This window comes from Protopterus annectens, chromosome 6.part1 (assembly GCF_019279795.1).
Source record: "Protopterus annectens isolate FY-2018-M chromosome 6.part1, PAN1.0, whole genome shotgun sequence".
Classification (NCBI taxonomy): domain Eukaryota; kingdom Metazoa; phylum Chordata; order Ceratodontiformes; family Protopteridae; genus Protopterus; species Protopterus annectens.
In genome coordinates this window covers 48,621,162-48,641,785 of record NC_056738.1, presented here as the reverse complement: position 1 = coordinate 48,641,785, position 20,624 = coordinate 48,621,162, and the positions used below count along the sequence as shown (strand labels likewise).

The 20,624-nt window shown below is 39.7% G+C and overlaps 1 protein-coding gene across 1 annotated transcript in view; it reads left to right on the top strand.

Annotated features, from left to right (window-relative positions):
- The first annotated feature begins 334 nt into the window (after positions 1–334).
- The window catches only part of GTF3C2 (general transcription factor IIIC subunit 2), a 2,978,836-nt gene continuing 2,958,546 nt past the window's right edge, over positions 335–20,624 (top strand). The window contains exon 1 of the mRNA XM_044075341.1: positions 335–438. The gene's annotated coding sequence lies outside the window, so the exon portion shown is untranslated. The remainder of the gene's footprint in view (positions 439–20,624) is intronic.

The window sequence follows — 20,624 nt, the reverse complement described above, 5'->3', positions numbered from 1 at the left end:
AATTCATATTTTCTTATTACATCAATGTCATACGTTTCGTGGGGAAGCAGAGGTCCCCAGATTCCCACAGCAAGGCCATTTAAGAAAAGAGATCCTGTTTACTATTTTACCTCAAGCCACTAGAAGGAAAACAATTCAGTACAGCAATCAGCGTTCAACATAATGCATCCTCATTCCTAATTACAACTTTTATTTCAATACCCTTAATAAAACCAAAACACAACACTATTCGCTATTATAATAATCGTGGTCATTTTCTACCATTAACACCCTACACCAATATTTCAGTTTGCTAGATCACACAGATCCGTGCCAACCCTGACGCTTGATGTGCGATCTGACATCATAAGCGTCAATCGACTACTGGGGCGCCATCTTTAAACCGGGTGGAAAGTACTGTATATTTTTAAAATATTTCTAAAGGGATGTCCAAACGTGGTAAGAGTCAGCTTTAAGTTTTCACTGTGTTACGCTGCTATTCGTACTGTGATCAGTAAATGGCTGTTGGTGACATGGCGAAAGTATAGTTATTGTTTTGATCACCCTGAAACCACCATGCTGTTTGTAATATAGACTATGGATTGACTTAAAACCCAGTGTGAAAGATTCCTTGAAAGCTAGTTGTGTATATTGGTCTTGGACTGATTTTTGTACTAATATTGCAGTATTAGGAGAAGGGACTTCATGCTTATTGTTAATCTTATTTTGTGCAGATGTAACCAAGCCTTGTTTTGGACGCTGTGGTCTTATGATTTGTTTTGATTCCGGGCGCGTTAAGTTGTGTCCTGGCTTGATCTCAACCACTCAGCAGTTTATAGTTTGTATGTGTATATACAGAGAGTCCTAGCACTAGTTTGTGCTATTTGTTCCACATGTTGCTTTATGATGTACAGGAAGGTTGGGGGTGTATTTAGTAAGCTTAAATGACAGCCCGCAGTCAACTCAAGTCTGAGTTGCTTTTAATTTTTTAAAAGCATATATACGCCAGGGGGAAAAATTGGGGGAGGACCGTACTGCAACTACACCTTCATTCATTGTGGCAATCTTGCTTGTAATTTCTACAACACTTCTGCGTCTATTGTATTCATTCTCACTTGCCGTCAGAATGGAAGCGTTCACTAACATCCTTATTGTTGTGAAGTATCTATTTGCGCAAGAGCGTTAGTGTAGTGGATTTCATCTTGTAGTCGTCGGTTTGATTCCCTCACTTCACATTTGGTTTCTGTCCTCCTATGAGGACGTCACTTAAACAGACGTTGCTGAAAAAGTTGAGGCATCCAGAGTGTTCCATTCCTAGTTAAATGGTTCATGCTACTAAGCATACGTTATTTAATATATGGCATTTACGGGACGCCTATAATCTGAAAACAGTTGTTTCTGTATTTTTGGTGAGCTCTTGCACAATTCCTTTGTTTTTACATTGGACAGTGAATGCAAGACTTTATGTAGTAAAGTGGTCCTGAAATGCTGTATGCAAGGAAATAGCTTTGGAGCAGAAACTAATATGTTTAGCTTCCTCTACTGGGTTTGGTTTAAATGCTGTGGTACTTATCGTTAGGCAACGTGTTTTCAGTGTGTTTGTTCTCAGGATTAGCGTGTCTACCAGCACTGGTAGAGTTTTTAGCAGAATCTAGAATAGAAGCTGCCATTAAAAATGAATAATTAGTAGAGCTTATCAAATGTTGCACGATAACTGTAAGAATTATTCAGAGGTTGAATAAGCACTTTACAAAGAAACAGTGGGATGATAGTCTAGCAAATATGCAATAAAATTTAGAAGATGTAGGATTTTTGCTTGGAAATATTTGTATAGATATTTTTATACCCCAAGTAGACTCCAGAGATTTTTTTCCTCAGGTAGCCAGCAAATATTGAGGTGAGGCACGTGAGGTGTGATTGGGAAGGAGGTGGTAATTGGGAACATATTTTCTGGGAGTGCGATGAGTTGGACTTTAAGGATTCCCTGCATAAAGCACCATCGGAGATGCTGGGTGGGCAAATTGGTGTGATGAGGGAGATGATTTTTGTGAGCTGTGATACAGAATTGGAATTGCCTAGGCTTGCTGTGTCTAATTATGGTGGCTGCCAAAAAAAGCAATTACTAGGAATTGGAAATCAAAAACTAAATTGGACTGCGAAGTGGTGCAGCGGTAGCGCTGTTGCCTCACAGCAAGAGGTCCTCCGGTTCGATTCTCGGCTGGAGTGTCTTGTGTGTGTGTTCTGCATGTCTGCCCTGCGTTCGTGTGGGTTTTCTATGGGTACTCCAGTTTCCTCCCATGTTACAAAAACGTGTTTGGTGCGTTTCTCTCCAGACCTCCACTGAAAATTGGCTTTGTCCCAAGTCGGACTTTCCCGGTAAACAAATGTTAAATAAATAAATAAAAATAAATAAACCAATTATACTGGAAGGAGTGAGTATAGTAACAGAGATAAAACAACTGGAATCGATATCTTTAGAAAAGGTTAAGAGCAAACTACATAGTAAAAGATGGGAATTGTGGGAACAATACATACAGGGGAGGAATGAGGTTAAAAAGAAGGCAGGACTTAAATGAGCTCTGTAGTGTTTGACTGAAAATGATTGGTAGATTGTAAGCTATGGATAATTGCAACTGGGAGGGTGTCAGTATGGTTTGTGATGTAAAATGCTTTTAACTAGGATTGTGTCAGTGTGGATTGCTTTCATCTATACAAATGTATGACTGCCCGTATCATAAGTGATGGTTTAATAAAGATGTTTCTTGTTAAAAAAAAAAAAAATGGCCGGAATTTAATAATTTATGTAATGTAGCTTAGGTTATATGATGTACAGAAATGTATGTGAAGTATACTGTTTGTAAACATGAACTTGTTAATGTGGTTTGATTTATTTTATATAAATGTAAATTTGCTTATGTCACAAGTGATAATTCAATAAAGGTGTTTTAAGAATTAACTTTTTTATGATGTAAAACCCACATTTCAGTAGGCACCAAAATAATGTGCTTTAGTTAACTAGATTGGTCTCCCTTCTGTTTTTAATGGAGATTCCAGGTAATATCCCTACTGAATGGGAGTAATTTGCTTAGGAGCAGTGGAAATTTCCCTATTTTGTTAGTGATATTCTAGAAGATCGTTTGCCTCTTATTGAACTACCACACACTTAACAGTTTTATTCAAAGAACAGCATGTGATAAATGTGGCCACACCAATGATGTAATGTAGTTTGGTTTAGTACCAATATTTGAACCAAAGTTCAAGTATCTGGTGTAGAGAAAGAACTCACAATTTATTTTCCCAATTGTCAAAGGCAAAAAGTGTGCTAACCTGTTGATACTGACAGCGGTAATTTAAACTTTACTAATCAAGATTTTCGAGAAGAGTTCTGATTGATTGGAGTGGTGAGTATATGTACATGCATAACAGCATCTTAAAACCTCAGTGATTTGTTAGATTTTTGTAGAAGAATTGTGATGGTTGTTTTTTATGTTGTGAATTGTTTTGGTGAAAGGGCAACAACACATGGCTAAAAAGAAGAGTTGTGTGTTTAATTTGTAAGTGATCAGTAGATTGCTAATGTTGGAGGTGTGATGGCAAAGGTAATTGAGAACATTTTTTTGGAAATATGAGTTGGCAGACTTCAAAAATTCCCTGAAGACTGCTCTGCCAGAAATATTGGGCAAGTAGATTGGTGTAGCCAAGGAAGTCATGTTTTTGAGCTGTGGTATAGAATTGGAATTGCTTAGACATAGTAAGGCCTTGCTGAGTTTAATTTTGGTGTCTGCCAAAAAAGCAATTACTAGAAAATGGAAGTCTAGTAATGAATATAGTAACACACGTAATAACTTGGAAGCAAGATCTTTAGTCAAAGTAAACTTTATTGTCATTCAGATTATACAATTTGTGCATCATTGAACAAAAGTTTGTTATTCCCTCTCAAAGAGGAGGCATTTTCACACACAGACAATTTGTGTTACAACAACTACTACAGCCATGACGCACATTTAATTTAGACTCTTAACTAACGCTACATAAAAATTGCAAAGAAAGACTGAGCTTTTCACAGTAATTATTATTGCGCATTTAGGATTGCATAAGAATATGAATTAAGAGAAGCCCAGTGGGATTATTGCACCAAAGCTTTTGCAGAAACCTATATGATACTGCTGTTGAAAATTCCAACAGCCTGTTCAGAGGTCAGCATAGTGTTTGAGTTAGCATGAGTTTAGTAGTCTGATGGCCTGTGGAAAAAAGCTCTTGTAGTGGGCTGTTTTGCATCTCATACTGCGGTAACGTTTAACTAGAAGATAAATAGGTGAACAGTCCATGGGCAGGGTGGGTAATGTCTCTAATCTTGTTGGCTGTCCTGAGACAGCTCGATAGGCGTATTTCTTGGATGGCAGGGAGCGTGGTTCCAATGATTCTCTGCTACCTCAACCACTTTCTGAAGGGACTTTTTGTCCAAGGTGAAACAGTTACCATACCAGGTTGCGAGACCGTGTGTTAGTTTGGGTCTATATTAGAACATCAAAGTTTCAGAACTTTGAATGTTCTAATATCGACTCCTATTCAGCGAACGCTGAAAACATCGAACATACCTAGGGAAAAAATTTGCTGTTCCAAAACACATATACACAACACAAGCATACCAAACAAACAGCAATCCACACACCTAAAATCTTACATCTAACCCTACACTAAACTGTACATACACCACTATCTACCCACTTACCTTAACCCAAACCCTAAGGTCCGTCACTATCGCACACACACTTCACCCGTGCCCTAACCCTAACTGACCTAACCCTCGCGTCCACACAATCGCACACTTACCTGAACCCGACCCGTAACTTTCCACCACTGTGCTGAAAATAGCGAAGCGACAGGAACGGACAACCAAATTCTTTCCCTAGGAAAGAATTCGGTTTTCTCTCACTTCGCTATTTATAGCTTTCGCTGAATAGGGGTCGATATTAGAACATTTGAAGTTCTGAAACTTCAGTGTTCTAATATAGACCCGGTTAGTTTACCTTCTGTGGTATCTCTGTAAAAGATAGCAAGGATTGGAGAAGGAAGGTTTGCTTTTCTCATCTTTCGCAAGAAATGAAGGTGTTGCTGCGCTTTCTTTACAATGGCAGTAGTATTAATGCTCCATGTTAGGTCATCTGTGATATGTACTCCCAAGAATATTGTGTTTTCCACTCTCTCTCTACTTTTTATTGTGGATTGTCAGTGGAGAGTGTGTTTTATGCCTTCTTCTGAAGTCAGCAATGATCTTTTTGGTCTTGCTTACATTTAGTGAGTGTTGTTGTCGCACCAGACTGAGTTGACTAACTTCCTCTCTCTAGGCTGATTCATCATTGTTGTTGTTGAGACCTATGATAGTTGTGTTGTCTGCAAACTTGATGATGTGGTTTGAGTTGAACATGGCAGTGCAGTCATGAGTCGACAAGGTGAACAACAGAGGGCTCAGTATACAGCCCTGAGGAACCCCCATATTCATAGTGATGCTCTCGGAGATGCTATTTCCAACGTGTACTGTCTGATGTCTGCCTGTGAGGAAAGTCCAGTATCCAGTCACATAGGGGTGTGTGTATTCCTAGTTGGTCAAGTTTCTTTATCATGTGTTTGGGGATCACTGTGTTGAAGGCAGAGCTAAGGTCTATGAGCAACATAAACACAACAATTCTTGTTTTCTGAGTGGGCCGTGTATACTTGAAGCTCCATTGAAATAGCTTCTTCTGTGGAGCGATTTGGTCGATTTACAAACTGGAGTGGATCTAAGGATGCATGGAGACTGGATGCTATGTGGTTGTTGACCAGCCTCCAAAGCACTTCATTACTACTGAGGTGAGTGCTATGGGGCTATAGTCATTTAGGTCCGACAGTGTGGACTTCATTGGGATAGATATTATAGTTGCAGTTTTAAAGCATTTGGGTACGATAGTCTGATTTAGTGAGATGTTGTAGATACTTGTAAGAACATGTGTCAGTTGGTCAGTGCATTCTCTAAACACCTTCCCCAGGATGTTGTCAGGTCCAGCTGCCTGAGTTGTTCTAACAGCATTAGGGTTGAGATGTAGTACTTCATCCCCTTGATTGGTAGGGGTTTTCATTGCAATTGTTATTTCTTTCCTCAAACCTGTTGAAGGTGTTGAGGAAGTCAGTATTGTCATGCACCGTACTGACGTGGGCCTGTAATCTGTGGATTGTATGTCTTGCCACATTCACCTAGAGTCTCTGAGGTCTTTGAAGTGACTCTAGATCTTCTGACCATATGCCTCTTCTGCTGTTTTTATTCCCTTGTTCAGGTTTGCTCTGGCGGACCTGAGGGCTTCCTTATCCCCAAACTTGAAGGCTGTGTTGTGTGCCCTTGGGAGCTCATACACTTCACTTTTGAGCCAGGGTTTCTGGTTGACATGTGTGATGATGTTCTTGGTGACTGTCACGTCATCCACACACTTTGATTTGAATCCTACTACTGACTCGGTGTACTCATCCAGGCCGGTGTGCTGATCTGCAATGGTAGCTTCTTTGAATGTGTTCCAGTCTATGCATTCAAAGCAATCCTGAAGTGCAGAGATGGCTCCTTCTGGCCAGCCTCTTTTCTGCTTCTTGGTTGATTTCTCCCTGATTAGTAATAGCCTGTGGACTGGAGTCAGCATAATGGATAGATGATCCTAATTACTAAGCTGTGGGCAGAGTTTTGCCCTGAACACCTGTTTGACATTGTTGTATGCTTTATCTAGTATGTTGGCACCTCCTGGTGGCAAAGTCTGTGTGCTGGCAGTAGTGTGGTAGAACTGTTTTCAGATTAGCCTAGTTAAGGTCACCAGCTATGATACAGACACAGTCAGGGTTTTTGTTTTGCATTTCAGTGTAATGTACCCTTTAGAAAAGAGTAGGAGCAAATTACATAGAAAAAATGTGAATTGTGGTAATACATGCAGAAGTGTTTTGGAGGAGGAATGAGGTTTGAGGGAAGGCAGAAACCAAATGAGCTGTGTCATGTTCAATTGACAGTGACTGTATAGAAGATTATATGTGTGCAACTGAAAGTATGTCAATATGTTTTTTTTGTTTATTTAAATGACCATTGTAGCACCCAGATTGTGAGGTCTTCCCTGGTGAGATCTGACCAGCAATCAGTCTCATTCGTAGTAATTATTGCACTTGACCCTCCCCAGCAGCAATTAAACTAAAATACTTCTCCAAAGCAGATTATAACCTCTTACGGGATGGTATAAATAGCTTCATTGCATCCCCCTTCAGATGGAACTGGCAGCTGTGCAGAGTTGTACACCAGCGCTTTATACAAGCATTTGTATAACTGCATTGAGTTGACTGTACCTGATAGGACTAAAACAAGCTCCACAATGAAGAGCAAACCTGCTTGGTGGGCAACTGCCATTAACAGGCTTTACAACAAGAGGAAGAAATTGCTGTCTATGAGTAAGAGGTAGCGAGCCCTAGACTGGAAACACTCCCTCAGCTTAAACAAGCAAATAAGACTTCTTGTGAAGTCTCCAAAGCAAACTACGAATCCAAATTAGCTTCCTCAACTAAGGACAACCACAAGGCGTTCTTTAGTTACATCCGTACCCCAAAAGGAAAGGTCCAGATTTAGGCCGAACTGGTAGTTAATGATACCACATATACTGAGCCTGTAGATATAGTTAACCTGTTGGCCGACATGTTCTGTGAAAACTTCACTCCCCTGTCCCAACCACATGTATCCCATGACATCCCTATCACCTGTCCCCTACCTTGTATCTCTAAAGAGCACGTCATAAAGACCCTCTTTAAGGCCAAAAACACAGCATCTGTGGGACCTGATAACATCCCAGGCTGCGTCCTACATGGGCTCAAACAAGAATTAGCAACACTCTTAGTCTAAGCACTGGCTTCATCCCAGCTGAATGGAAAACGGCCACCATTATCCCCTTGCACAAAGGTGGTGCTTCCACTGACCCCAGGAACTATAGACCTATTAGCTGACTACCCTTATTTGCAAGGCTGTGGAGTGAATCTTCATGGACCTTATCAAAAGTATAGGTAAAATCTAATCACTTGACCCTACTCAGTTTGGATTTGTCAAAGGGAGATCATGCCTGTTACAAGGCCCTGGACGAATGCAGATCTGTGCATAGAGCCTACCTAGACTGTCCCCCCACTCAGGCTTCATTGACAAACTCACCCAGCTAGGTGTCAACCCTTGTGTCATTAGATGGGTTGCTAACTGGCTCACTGGCAGAACACATATAGTCAAAATAGGGGAATCCACCTCCAACATTAGACCTATAACCAGTGGTGCACCACAGGGTTCAGTCCTGAGACCTCTTCTGTTTGGAATCTATTTCTCTGAAGTACAAGCAAAAACTAAAGGTCTGTGGCTGGCAAAGTTTGCTGATGTCCGCAAATTGGGACCTGTCATAGAATCTCCAAATTATGTCAACATCCTACAAGAGGGTCTTACACAAACAGATGATTGGTGCCAAAGTCACAGCCTTAAACTCAGTGTAAAAAAAGGCATTATCATCCCTTTTGGTAAGAGAGATGTTCTTGCTAACTACCACATCAATAGCAACACCCTAAGTATGCACTCACTGGTGAGATATCTGGCCACACAGGTTGACAACAATTTTACCTTTGATCACCATGTTTTCACAGTGGTAAGAAGGGCATTCTGTATCGTTCATCTCATAAGTAAGGGCATTGCCTTCAGAAAAAAACCTCCCTGTACTCTTCCCTCATCGGGCCAATTCTTCTTTCGACTTTTCCCGGTTAGGGTCCGCCACAGCGAATCGCCTGTCCGCTCATGATTGGCAGTGAAATTTTTATGTCGTCGAATTGCCAGCCTGGCACCCAACCTTCCACAAAAGGTGCGCACACGCAGTCCCTCCTAGGGCCAATTAAGAGTGTCCAGTCCACCTACAGCATGTCTTTTTGATGTGGGAGGAAACCAAAGCACCCAGAGGAAACCCATGCAATGACAGGGAGGACATGCAGACTCCACACAGAAGGCACCCCAGCCAATGATCAAACCGGAGAACCTCTTGCAGTGAGGTGGTAATGCTAACTGCTGAACACCGCGGCCCACCTCCACTCATCGGGCCAATAATTGAGTACTATGCCATTTTGGTATGTACCTTTCGAAGCACCTGCAACAATTTAGAGAAACCACAAAGGTTCTTTGCAAGTTACATTTAAGGTCTTCAGTATGTGTCCTATGTGGATCATCTGAAATCGCAGTCACTTTGCCTCTGAGTAGTCTGTATGAAACAGAATAGTCTCTGACCTTGCTTTATTGGAAATGCTGCATATCCGCAAGTCAAGTGGTATACAGGTTACTTGCTCTAAATACCTTAACCTGGTATGTGACAGTAATAGAACCTGGTGGAGGGACAGAATTGTCTCCCAGAGGTTACCACACCTTTGGAACAGACTCCTACTTCATGTCAAAAAGAGCATATCATTGGCCCTCTTCAAACAGTCTGGACGATTGGATGGGTAATTGTAAATTCACCCCTGGGGTTCCACCTGTATCCCTCTTGGACATGGGCATTAGAACTTGGCAAGGCTTGTAAGGGCGTAGAGCCATTAGCCTAGTAACTTTCATGATCCTATGTATGATTGCCTGTGTCATAAGTGATAATTCAGTAAAGCTATGTTTTTGTTTTAAAAAAAATGAAAGGTGAGTGGTCAGGTCTTTGATTGTCGAGAACTTTAAAATTTGGTGGGTAGAGGATCATTGTGAAGGTAGAGGTGCTGCTACCCTGAGGAAAAAGTGTCTTCAGCTGAGCATGGACCAGGTCTTGTAATGATATATCACTTTTTTGGTACTAGTAGGAGGAGAAAACAGAGGAATTCTCAATTTCTTAGCAGTTAGTTTGTCTTTTTGGCTTTTCCCGGTTAGTGGTCGCCACAACGTAACTCCGGTCTGCTAATGATTTGGCAGTAGATTTTTTTTTATAGTGTCGAGTTGCCAGCCAGACGCCCAACCTTCAGTTAAGGCACGCCCATTCACGCATGTCTTTCGGAGGCCACTCGACTGCGAGGAGGACATGCAGACTCCACACACAAGGCACTCCAGCCGTGAAATGAACAGGAGAACCTCTTGCTTTGAGTCAACAGTGCTACCGCTGTAGTTGTAAAACTGATTTCCTGTTTTCTTGGAGATCTATTTTCAGGGCTGTTAAAATAATTTTGTGGTAAACCATAATCTGGTCCGGATAATGCTTAATTTATCCGTGGTTTGTGTGGTTTGATCACAATGGCTATGTTTTTTTTTTTTTTGTAGCATACGTAGTTGCTAAATTAAAAAAAAAACAGTATGCTCTTCTACACAGCTGTAGAAAAAAGTTTTCTGTACTTTTATTTCTTCTACATAGTTTTATTTTTGAGAAAGCATTGCATTGTGTAATTTTAAGATTAGGAATTTAAGTAAATATATACTATTACATTACACTAATCAAGTCGGACTTAGAAAATATGTAGCAAAGTCTCATGTCCCTTTGTGATTAATTTGAGTTTCAGGTTTTGTCATTCTCTAGTGGCTCCGCTAGCTGTGTTAAATGCTCTACAAAGTTTTGTGTCCCTGAAGTTAGTTTCTTGTGGGAATATTTTTAGAAATGAATCATTCTGTTAAATTTATGTTTAGCTAAAACTGTCATCAGTATATTTTTATATATATATATATATATATATATATATATATATATAATGTATGTTGTGCATATATGATGAGTGAGACAGAGAAAATGTTTGCTACTCATGCCTGTAATTTGATTATCCTGAAACGGGCTTGAGAGTGTGTTACTGTGGTCATACTTGGAGTAGGCTTCCAGTTCAGTGCACTTTTTTCTTCCTGCTTTGCTTGTTGCAACAAGTGCATATTAACATGCAGACATATGGTCTGTGGTCCTGTGCTTTGAACCTGGAGTGATTGCTAAGACATTGAGCAGCCAGATCCTGTGATGATGGCAACAAACTGAAGTGTTCAAATTAGCATTTCTAAGTAAATAATGTAGTAGTAGGTTTGATGCCCCCTAAAAGCCAGTGTCTTGCTTTAGTTTCTTCGCTAGTGGAGTGAATCCCATGAGTCTAGCAGCCAGACAACTTCTTGTTAACCCTGGATTTACAATGGGCATACATACTGCTTTGCCCAGTAAGTGTGCACCTTTTTGAATATTACTGAAGTTTTTCCTGAATAGTTTCCAGTCCTCTAATAATAGGGAAAGTTATTAAGAGTATGACTTTTGTTATATAATATCTGCCTCTCCTTAACCTTTAGACTAAAACTGCTTTCCTTTTGTTATTCACTCGGGGCCCAGTAATAAGGGAATCCTTACATAAGTGACCACCATTTATAATGAGTTTGTTTTTTTAAAGGTAGCTCCTACTGTGTGGCATTCTGTCTTAGTTTTAGTAACAATTGCAAAAAGTCTGGACTCCTCTCAACTCCTTTCTTCTCAGTCAACTATACTAATTTATTAAAATACAGATACTTTTGTACTAGCCGGATAGGTTAAAAATTTACCTTGGAAAAGTATGCATTTTCCACTAAAGGCTAAACAGTTCTATTTCACAAGATGTTTGTATTTGAGACCATAGTCGTAAGTAATGAATGTGTTTAGCACCTTTCTAATCCACAATCTTTAGATAGTAACTACTTTTTAAGTATCATAAACCTGTGAAGCAGCTTGTGTGAACATGTTGTTGCAAATACTTTGAGCTAATCAGTACTTAATGCCTGTCGTCCAGTACATGGATGAAAAGGTTCGTTTTAGTAGTTCATTATTCCCAGTATATGTAATTAATTGTGGTGGTACTACACACGTACACTAAACTTTAAACTAGAAGGATAATTTTGTTGACTGGGTGGTCCATTTGGTTACAACACTTTTGTGTGTGTGTGTGTGTGTGTGTGTGTGGGGGGGGGGTGCCTGCAAACTGTCCAAGTGCAACTGTAAAGGTTAAGTATGCTTCAAGCTTAATTGTAGAAGAAACTACACAAGTTAAGATTTATGCAAGTTATAAAAATACTCCTGAGATTTAGATGCATCTATACTTGTGGTTTACTGTACTTGTATATCTATAAGGTGTGCTGGAGTCTGTACATAAGGGTTAAACAGTAGAGCAGTTTAAAGGAATAACTAGGTACACCTGTATGCCAAAGCTGTATGTGGATTAGATGTTGAGCATCAGGGTGAAAATGGTCTAGTACTTTGACGTAAGTATTCTGTTGTACAGCAAGCAATACAAGATATATAACTAAGCAAAATGTATATAGTGTGGTTGTACACAAGATGCTTCTCATAACAGTAGATTTTTGAAGAGAGGGAACATTAAATTTTAACATCTGAAGTTACCTGACTTGTATGCTGTACTTCCCTTTCCACAGTTTTCATCAGATGTACCCTTGTCACATTGAAGGCCTTTGCTGGTCCAACAGTTGCTTTTCATTTAACTTTATTTGGTATAGAAGGCACTGATATATACATGTATGAATGCACTTGTGTGTTAATGTTGCTAGAAGTCATTGTTTTTGTTCTTCGTGTCCCTCCTGGTATTCATAGGGACATATATTTGGTATAAACCATTGCCTTTTGTGCAAGAAAACTTACTGTGATGTTGCACAAATTGTACCTGTGTAATTGGTAAAATAACCATGTGCAGTGTTCGTAGGAGGATGGAGAGAGGGTAAGCTTTACTGTTACTTTTACCTCCCCCTCAAAGACCTACTGTTGTAACTCCTGAAGGAAATATACTCATGTAAGGTAAAGTCACAGTAATTGCAAATTTTTACATTTTAGGTAGATTTCCAAGTAGTATGGCTTACGTTTTGAGTGAATGGTTACAGGATCTCCTCCTTTTGGAGTGATGTGCCAGTATGTATCCTACCTCTGGAATGTACTTCATCATATGGTATTTTGCGACTGTATGTTTCTATGTGAAACCTCTAATATATCTTATGCAGAATGTTTTCTGACGAATGCTGATGTAGCTCCTAACGGTGTAATGTGCTGTTATTATGCCTTGCACTGGTTTGTTGTAATAGACTCCTTCTGCACTTGTTTTTAGTCATTTTTAATTTAATTGCATAGACCAAACAGTTTAAAAAAATGCAATTGAATAAAAAATTACTAAAGACAAGTGCAGAAGGAGTCTATTAGGTAGAATGAGGTAAAGAGATGGGACTGGGGGGAGTGTTCCAGATCAAATCTACAGTGGGGGCGGGCAACTGCAAAAGCCTCCAAATTTAAACAACAAGACAGGAATAGGGAGGGTGGGTAGGGGGGGGGGGACACTTCCAGCAGAGATCTGAAAAACTATACAGTGAAGCAAAAATAACAGTGCACAACTCTGAAGTCAGCCAGCGATGATATAAAATTAGTCAAGCAACAATTAACAGTACACAACTCTGAAGTGCCAGAAAAAGGTACGAGGGTAAGGTGGTTCACACAGCCTGTCTAGATCGTGCCAAGACTTTCAACACCATCCCCCACTCTGGAATTATAGATAAACTCGCTAAACTAGGTATAAATCCCTATGTCACAAGATGGGTTGCCAACTGGCTCACTGACAGAACCCACACTGTGAAAGTAGCAGACTCCAAATCCGACTTCAGATCAGTGACAAGAGGGAGTACCACAGGGTTCAGTCCTGGTTTCTCTCCTGTTTGGTATCTACTTCTCTGAAGTACAGGCTAACACAGAAGGTCTTTGGCTAACGAAGTTCACAGATGACTGCAAACTAGGAGCCATAATCAAAACTCCTAACGATGTGGACATCCTACAAAAGGGCTTCACTGAGACAGATGCCTGGTGTCAAAGCCATGGCCTCGAGCTCAATGCCAAAAAGTGGTTGTCATCCCCTTTGGTAAAAAGTCTGTACCTATGAACGACAACATAGGCAGTAGTATACTTAACACCGAAAGTGTGATGAGACCTTGGGACACAGGTGGACAGTAGTCTCTCCTTTGATAATCACATCGCCACAGTAGTCAGGAAATCCTTCTACATGGCACACCTCATCACAAAAGGTTTCTCATCCAGAAAAAGAGGTAATTGTTCCCCTCTACTCATCACTCATTAGACCCATTATAGAGTACAATGCCCCTTTTGGGTATGTACCTCACAAGACATCTACAACAACTGGAAAGGCCACAGAAATACCTCACAAAGAGGATTACTGACCTCAAACAGATGCCCTACGCAGACTATCTCAAAAAACTCCAGCATTACTCCGTCGCATATCACCTACTCAGAGGTGATCTCTGCCTAACATACAAAGCTGTGTCAAACTCAGAGCTGTTGGACATGCTCCACTTAAAGAAATCGCAATCCTTCCGAGCTACACGCTCTAGAGACCTAAACCTTATCACCACAATAAACAGAACACGCCGGAGGGATAGATTCCTGTCCCAAAGACTTCCCATACTGTGGAATATACTACCTAGCTATATTAAACAAAGCTCCTCATTAGCAATCTTCAAGAAAAATCTTGATGATTGGATGGGAAATAGGAAATTCACCCCAGGGATCACTTCTGTGGCTCTGCTCGGCAGTGGCACAGGAAAATAATTTTCTTGGGTGGCAAAAGCCAGGGTACCTTTTTGGCTGGGCTTGTATAGGCCCTAGGGCCGATAGCCTAGTACCTACCTATGAATAGTAAAACCCATTACAGGAGGTCAGCCATTTACAGAGAGTTTGGTCAGACTGGTATCTAGTCCATCTTTCTCTTTCCTGAATGAAATAAAAGCTATTAAGCTATTCTGCTGTAATATCCTAGTTGTCTGTGCCTACTCGGCATACATGGGAGAGTTTTCCCATCATTCTGGTACTTTGGTATAAAAGACTGGTAGTTTTATAGATCAGTTCAAGGTGGCTGATACATGAAACATGAAATAGTGATTTGTCTTAAGTGACACTCTTTCATTATGAAGTACAGAGTAAGGTTGTTTTACACAAGAGCTTGTAAATTGGAAGGCCTTCTATCAGGGATAGCATCAACTGAAAAAAAAAATCTTTAGATATTTTAAATTAATTGTATCTACTGGTTCAGAAGGAAGTAAAGTTAGCTTTGCCAATATTAAGTTGAAATTCCAGGGGAAGAATGAGTTCCTGGTGGTGGTTAAGTATAGTGCTCCTCCTGGGAAGGCCTTAATAGATGGTTTTCTTGCTCTCTGTGGTAAAGATTATGCACAAGTAGGAAATGTAATCTTTGTTTAATGATTAAACTATATTTCAGTTGGTGTGTGTGAGATGAAAGACCTGACAACCTTACTTCCATTTCTCCCCCTTTGCCCAAGTAAACACTGTGGATAGAATTGGCTGTCTACAGGACTGCTGCAGGACTCTGAGGTGTGTGTGTGTGTGTGTGTGTGTGTGTGTGTGTGTGTGTGTGTGTCTCGCTCTCTATCTGAGCGAGAGAGATTTGATTACTACAGTGTAAATGATGCAGGCCTTGTGATTTAGTCCAGGGCATACACCCTTTCTACTTTTGAATGTACTGTGTTTTAAAGAAAAAAATTATTAATTGAACATATTTACAATATATACATAGAAATTCAACATAATTTATTGTCTTGCAATGAGATGATTGTCACTGCTGAAGTGGCACCCTGACCTCATGTGCAAAATGCAAAAAGGGATTGAGGATGGACAGGAATATATTGAATCATAAAGGAAATACTATACAATTAAACCATTAATAGTTGTGGTATTTAACATTTTAAGGTTAACCCAACCACTGTTGTAGATCATCTTCTGATCACTTCTTTTTCAGTTTTACTGTAATCTTTTCTAGCAACTGCCAAGAGAGCCCAAACCATTTTCTGCTCTTTGGCTTTTACAGGTAAAGGGAGAGAAGCATTCATTAGTATTACTGAGTTAAAGAACAATTATAAACCATAACCCCTTAAAAAAAATGTTCATCTCTTCCCAATATACTTTTAATTTTTCACAATCCACAAACGTGTATCCAGTCAGCTTTTACATCTTTGCTACATTTCCAACAAACTGAATAAGCCATTTTACTAAACTTAGAGATTTTATTGGGAGTAACAAACATTTTATGGATATAATTCCACGTGAAAACTTTCCAGTATAAACGCAAAGTTTGACTACCTGGTTTAAGTAACAGTTTTATTCTTGTCTATTGAATCACTCAATCCACTACTATCTAAAAAGTTCCAGAATTTTGCATCAACATTATTAATTATTATTATCATTATTTATAATTAATTTATATAACTTGGACAAGCTTCCTTTTTAGGTCAATCTACCTTCGATAATAGCTTCATTTATTCATATAATCGGGTGGTAATGTTCTTTTCCTCTTCACTCATTATCCACAGATTCATTTAATTCTTACTGATGAATAATAAGTTGAATGAGTCTGCCAACCAGTTATCGAATGTACAGTAAACTCTCAGTTAACTGGAACTCAAGCAACCAGAAAAGAAAAATCGAAGAAATGCAGTACAATTTTCATGTGTTGCACTTTCTGTTCCCTCCCCCCAGAAACATGTCTTACATTTTTAGAATTTTAGAGTTTTAAAAAGGAAGATGGGAATAAATTCCCTCTCTCCCCAACATAAGAACAAGTTAAACCAAGCAAGTAGTATAGGGTACAGTTTTAGTCAGGCCTATTTTGATAGTAACTCTTAAGCAACCAGAAACTGCAGTTATCTGGCATCTACCAATCCCCATGGGTTCCAGTTAACTGAGTTTACTGTACTATTTTCTTTTACTAGGTTTATTAGCTTCCTTACTGGGGTGTAAAGCTGTAATTTGTTGCTTTGTCATAGGCAGTTGACTTGAAGGAAGAGTGATCAGACTCCTAAACAAGAGAATGTCATTGTTACCTTGAGCAAGAGAAAAGTGTAGGGACCGAGTTTCCTTACATTGTTTTACTTTGAGCATTATCATTTGAGTCAGAGGAAATGGATGGAAAGCATACACTGAGGGAGAAAGCATCTGTATTCCAAGGTATTTTGTTACAAATGAGAGAGAAAAGCATCTGAATCGGGCAAATTTTATCCACGGGATACCTGACTTTTGAAACAATTCTTGAAATGTGTGTCTTAACTCCAGCACTCAAATACAAAATTATCTTCCTGCTTAAGGAGTCTGCCTGCTGCTGTTGTAAACTTGGTGTATGAGCTGTTGAAGAACAAGTTGTAATGCACCTACCTACTGTGATGCCAGGGGGGTGGGTGCCAAGCTAGAGACAGCAACTATGTATTTCTCCTTTTTTTGCAGACTGTTGGCACCTTTTATATGCCATATTTATAGGCGGTTACTAGGCTAGAGGCCCTAAAGCCCTTACTCATCTCTGTTTTAATCTGCAAAATGTGTGAAATCCTTGTGACCATTCTCTCTGAGTGTAAAGGCAGATGAAAAAGAGAGGAAATGAAATAAATGTATAATGTAACTTGCTGCACTCCCTCTGGGAAGGACTTAATTGCTTGCATAGGAGTATAATTAAGTCACACAAGTGTTTGGTTCCAGGAAAAAATGCAGTGGCCATAAAACAGCGTGTACACCAAGGAAGCAGATGGCCAGAAATGGGAGAAAGCATTCATTCATATGCAGACAGTTAATAGATGTACCCTGTACTGGTAGCTAAGCTAGTGCATTGTGCCTACTTCGGCAAAAGGATGTAATGTAACTAATTCTGTTTTATGTGGCAAACAAAATGTCATTTGATGATCTGGCTTCTGTACTGATGAAGCGCGTACTTTTATATTTGGAACTGTTTTATGATAGGTCATGTCTTAGCTTTTGCTTGCGACACTGCTGTGAATGCTTGCTTTTGAATTCTGCTTTGTTTTAAGTGAGTAGTTAAGGGCTAGTATTTTTTTTTAATAAAAACAGGATATATATTTACCTGTAAGTCATTTTTTTTCTGTGCCCATTGCCTTTTTCTATGGACTGCTTTGATCTCTGCATATTTAATAGGTATCAGCACTGTTTTTATTGTTGACGTTTAATTACATTTACGCTCTTGCAGCTGTCCTTTGCACGTGTGTATTTTTTTTTTTTTTTTTTTTTGTTATCTGAGAATAGGGTTGTTGTTGTTCACTGTAGGTCGAGAAGTCGTGGACATCTCCAGTTACCCAGATAAACTGAGGCTGCTATCAGTGAAATATGCTATTTGTTATAATTTATATTTGGTTAAATCAAGAATGGTCTGGTAATTTGTGGTCTCTGGCCATATCCAGAGTGGTGGCAATACTGTTATACTGGAAAGAAAGTTGTGGGGAATGGAAGAATTCTAACTACCTTCCCCAAAAGTGTATGTGTGAAAAATTGTTGGCAAAATAGTTACCATGGGTAAATGGGTGTAGGCAAGATACTCTGGTTCTCTGCGAGAGTGTTAAGAAAGGGGCATGAGGTGCTTGGCCAGAGACACTCTAAGTGGTCAGTTTGCAATTTTACTGTGGGGTCTGGGCATTGGACAGCCATACCCAGGACATACTTCCTTTATGTCCTTGGAGCCAGGTTGCATTTGGTAAATCTGTTAAGTTGTACTTGTGTGTACTTTCTTGTATTTGCCTGTTGGTTTCCAGTGATTTGATTTGAAATACTATCAATCTGGTAGCCAGCAGGCTTGTTTGAGACAGTGGAGTAGATCTAAGGATGCATATCATATTGGTAACTGCTACAGTACTATTGGTTATATGGGTTATATTCTGCCAAGGATATAACGTCTGGCCAGCCAACCGCCAAAGCTTCAGGGTACCTTCCACGCATCGAGATGAGCTGAATAAAGTTTGGGCACAAAGCCCTTTAGAACTTTACTGCTGCTGAATAGTATGTTCCTCTGAGGCTTTTGAGGATTGACAGTTGGCTTGTGCTATCCTTTGCTGGGCAGATAAGTTCCTTTAGGGAGGAAAACCTTCCATGTGCTTACATTGATTAATGTTTTATTACCTTCCTCTTCAGGAAATTAATTTTTAAAATATTTGTGTTTAACAAATTGTCTCAAGACTGTAATATACTTTTGAATAGAACACGCACTCTTTTTTCTGTCAGTTTAAGTAGTTTTAACTAAGCAAAAACATTTTCTGTGGAGAAATTGCTTTTTCCTTTAGTGGTTTTGGCATAGTGTTCGAAAGTGCCTTTCGCTGTTTTTTTTTTTCTGTCCAAAAAAAGTAACTGTAGCCTAGTAGTTTGCTGTTTGTCTTCCCCAGGAAAGAGGCACCATTTTGGCTAGACTATGAAACAGACTACTGGTCCTGTCATTGGTACTTCTTGCTTCTTTGCTTAACGTTTTCTTTTTGTAGCTGCCTTTGCCACCACAGCAGGCTAGCAATTTGTTTCACTTACAAGTGGGTGACTCTGCCGTGGCAATTTGCTGCATCTCAGACCACTCATCTGTTTCCCGGACCCCTCTGGTGTGGGACCTGCAGCCACTATGGACTAGGTGTTAGCTACATCCTCTGCGGCTGTTGGGGCTCACCTCTCAGGGAGCAACGGAGTGCCCCTCTTGTGGGTCCTGGGAGAGGGAGCAGGGAAGGTTCCCTGTTGTGCCAGAATTCTGTGCTTATCCACTGGGAACCAGCTGTTGCCATTAGTAACACAGTTGACCCCATTTTTCCTGTCAAAAAGAAACCTAAAACCAAGTTTGTTTCTTCTTTAGACAAGAGTAGTTAACTGTGTCTGCCTCAGGGTTTAATTCAGACTGTTGATACTTTTTGTAAAGTAATTTCTGTTGGAGGGATTCATCTTTTCCTGAAGACTTAAAGATCCTTTATCTGAACAGGAAGATTCAGAGAAGGATTCAGGGTTTTTTCACAGATTTCTGATTCAGACTCAAAGGAGAGCTCAGTCTTCATCTCCCCATGGGGATTTCTTTTTTTCTCGGATTATTGGTAGAATATGCCAGTGGTTTCAGTGGGAGAACACGGAGGTTTCTCAGTCCCTCAGAAAAATATTGTGAGTTGTTAGAGAGAAGACTTTTCCAGAATCTACACCCATTCTTCCTGTTCTGCCAACTTTAGAGGATGGGTATTACTGCCTGCAGTGTCCCTGTTAGTCAACTAGCAGCTACTAAGAACACAGGATGTATAAACTTCCTCAGTCTTCTAAATTGTTTTATACACTGTTCCCAAACTTGAGCCAGCAGCTGTAGCCTTAGTTGATCCCACTAATGCTAAGCACTTAGTTTAATTCCAATTATATGTTTTCTGATAAGGAATGGAAAATTGATAGGTATGGGAAAGAAGTGTAGACTTCTGCAACTTTGGTTTTCAGAATTTTAGATTGTCAGGTTCATATGTTAACGTATAAGAAAAAAACTCATACTTTTACAGTATTATCTGCAGTTTCTTCTCAGGAGGAAAAATCTGTTTTATATAACTTGGTGTCTTTTATTGTGCAGGTCACTACTCATTATTTGCAGTCTATGTGACTCTGCTGATACTACTTTCAGGGCTATGGCCACTGGTATTTAAATTCACCGTTGGATACATTTTTAGTGTTTCCACCTCTGCTGTGGAGGTGATCAAAAAGTGTGATGAAAGGAACAAACTGATCCAGGGATTTTTTTTTTTCAAACAAGAAACATCTTTTATCACTTAATAGGCAGTCATACATTTATATAAAGAAAAGCAAAGCATATTGACATAATCTGGC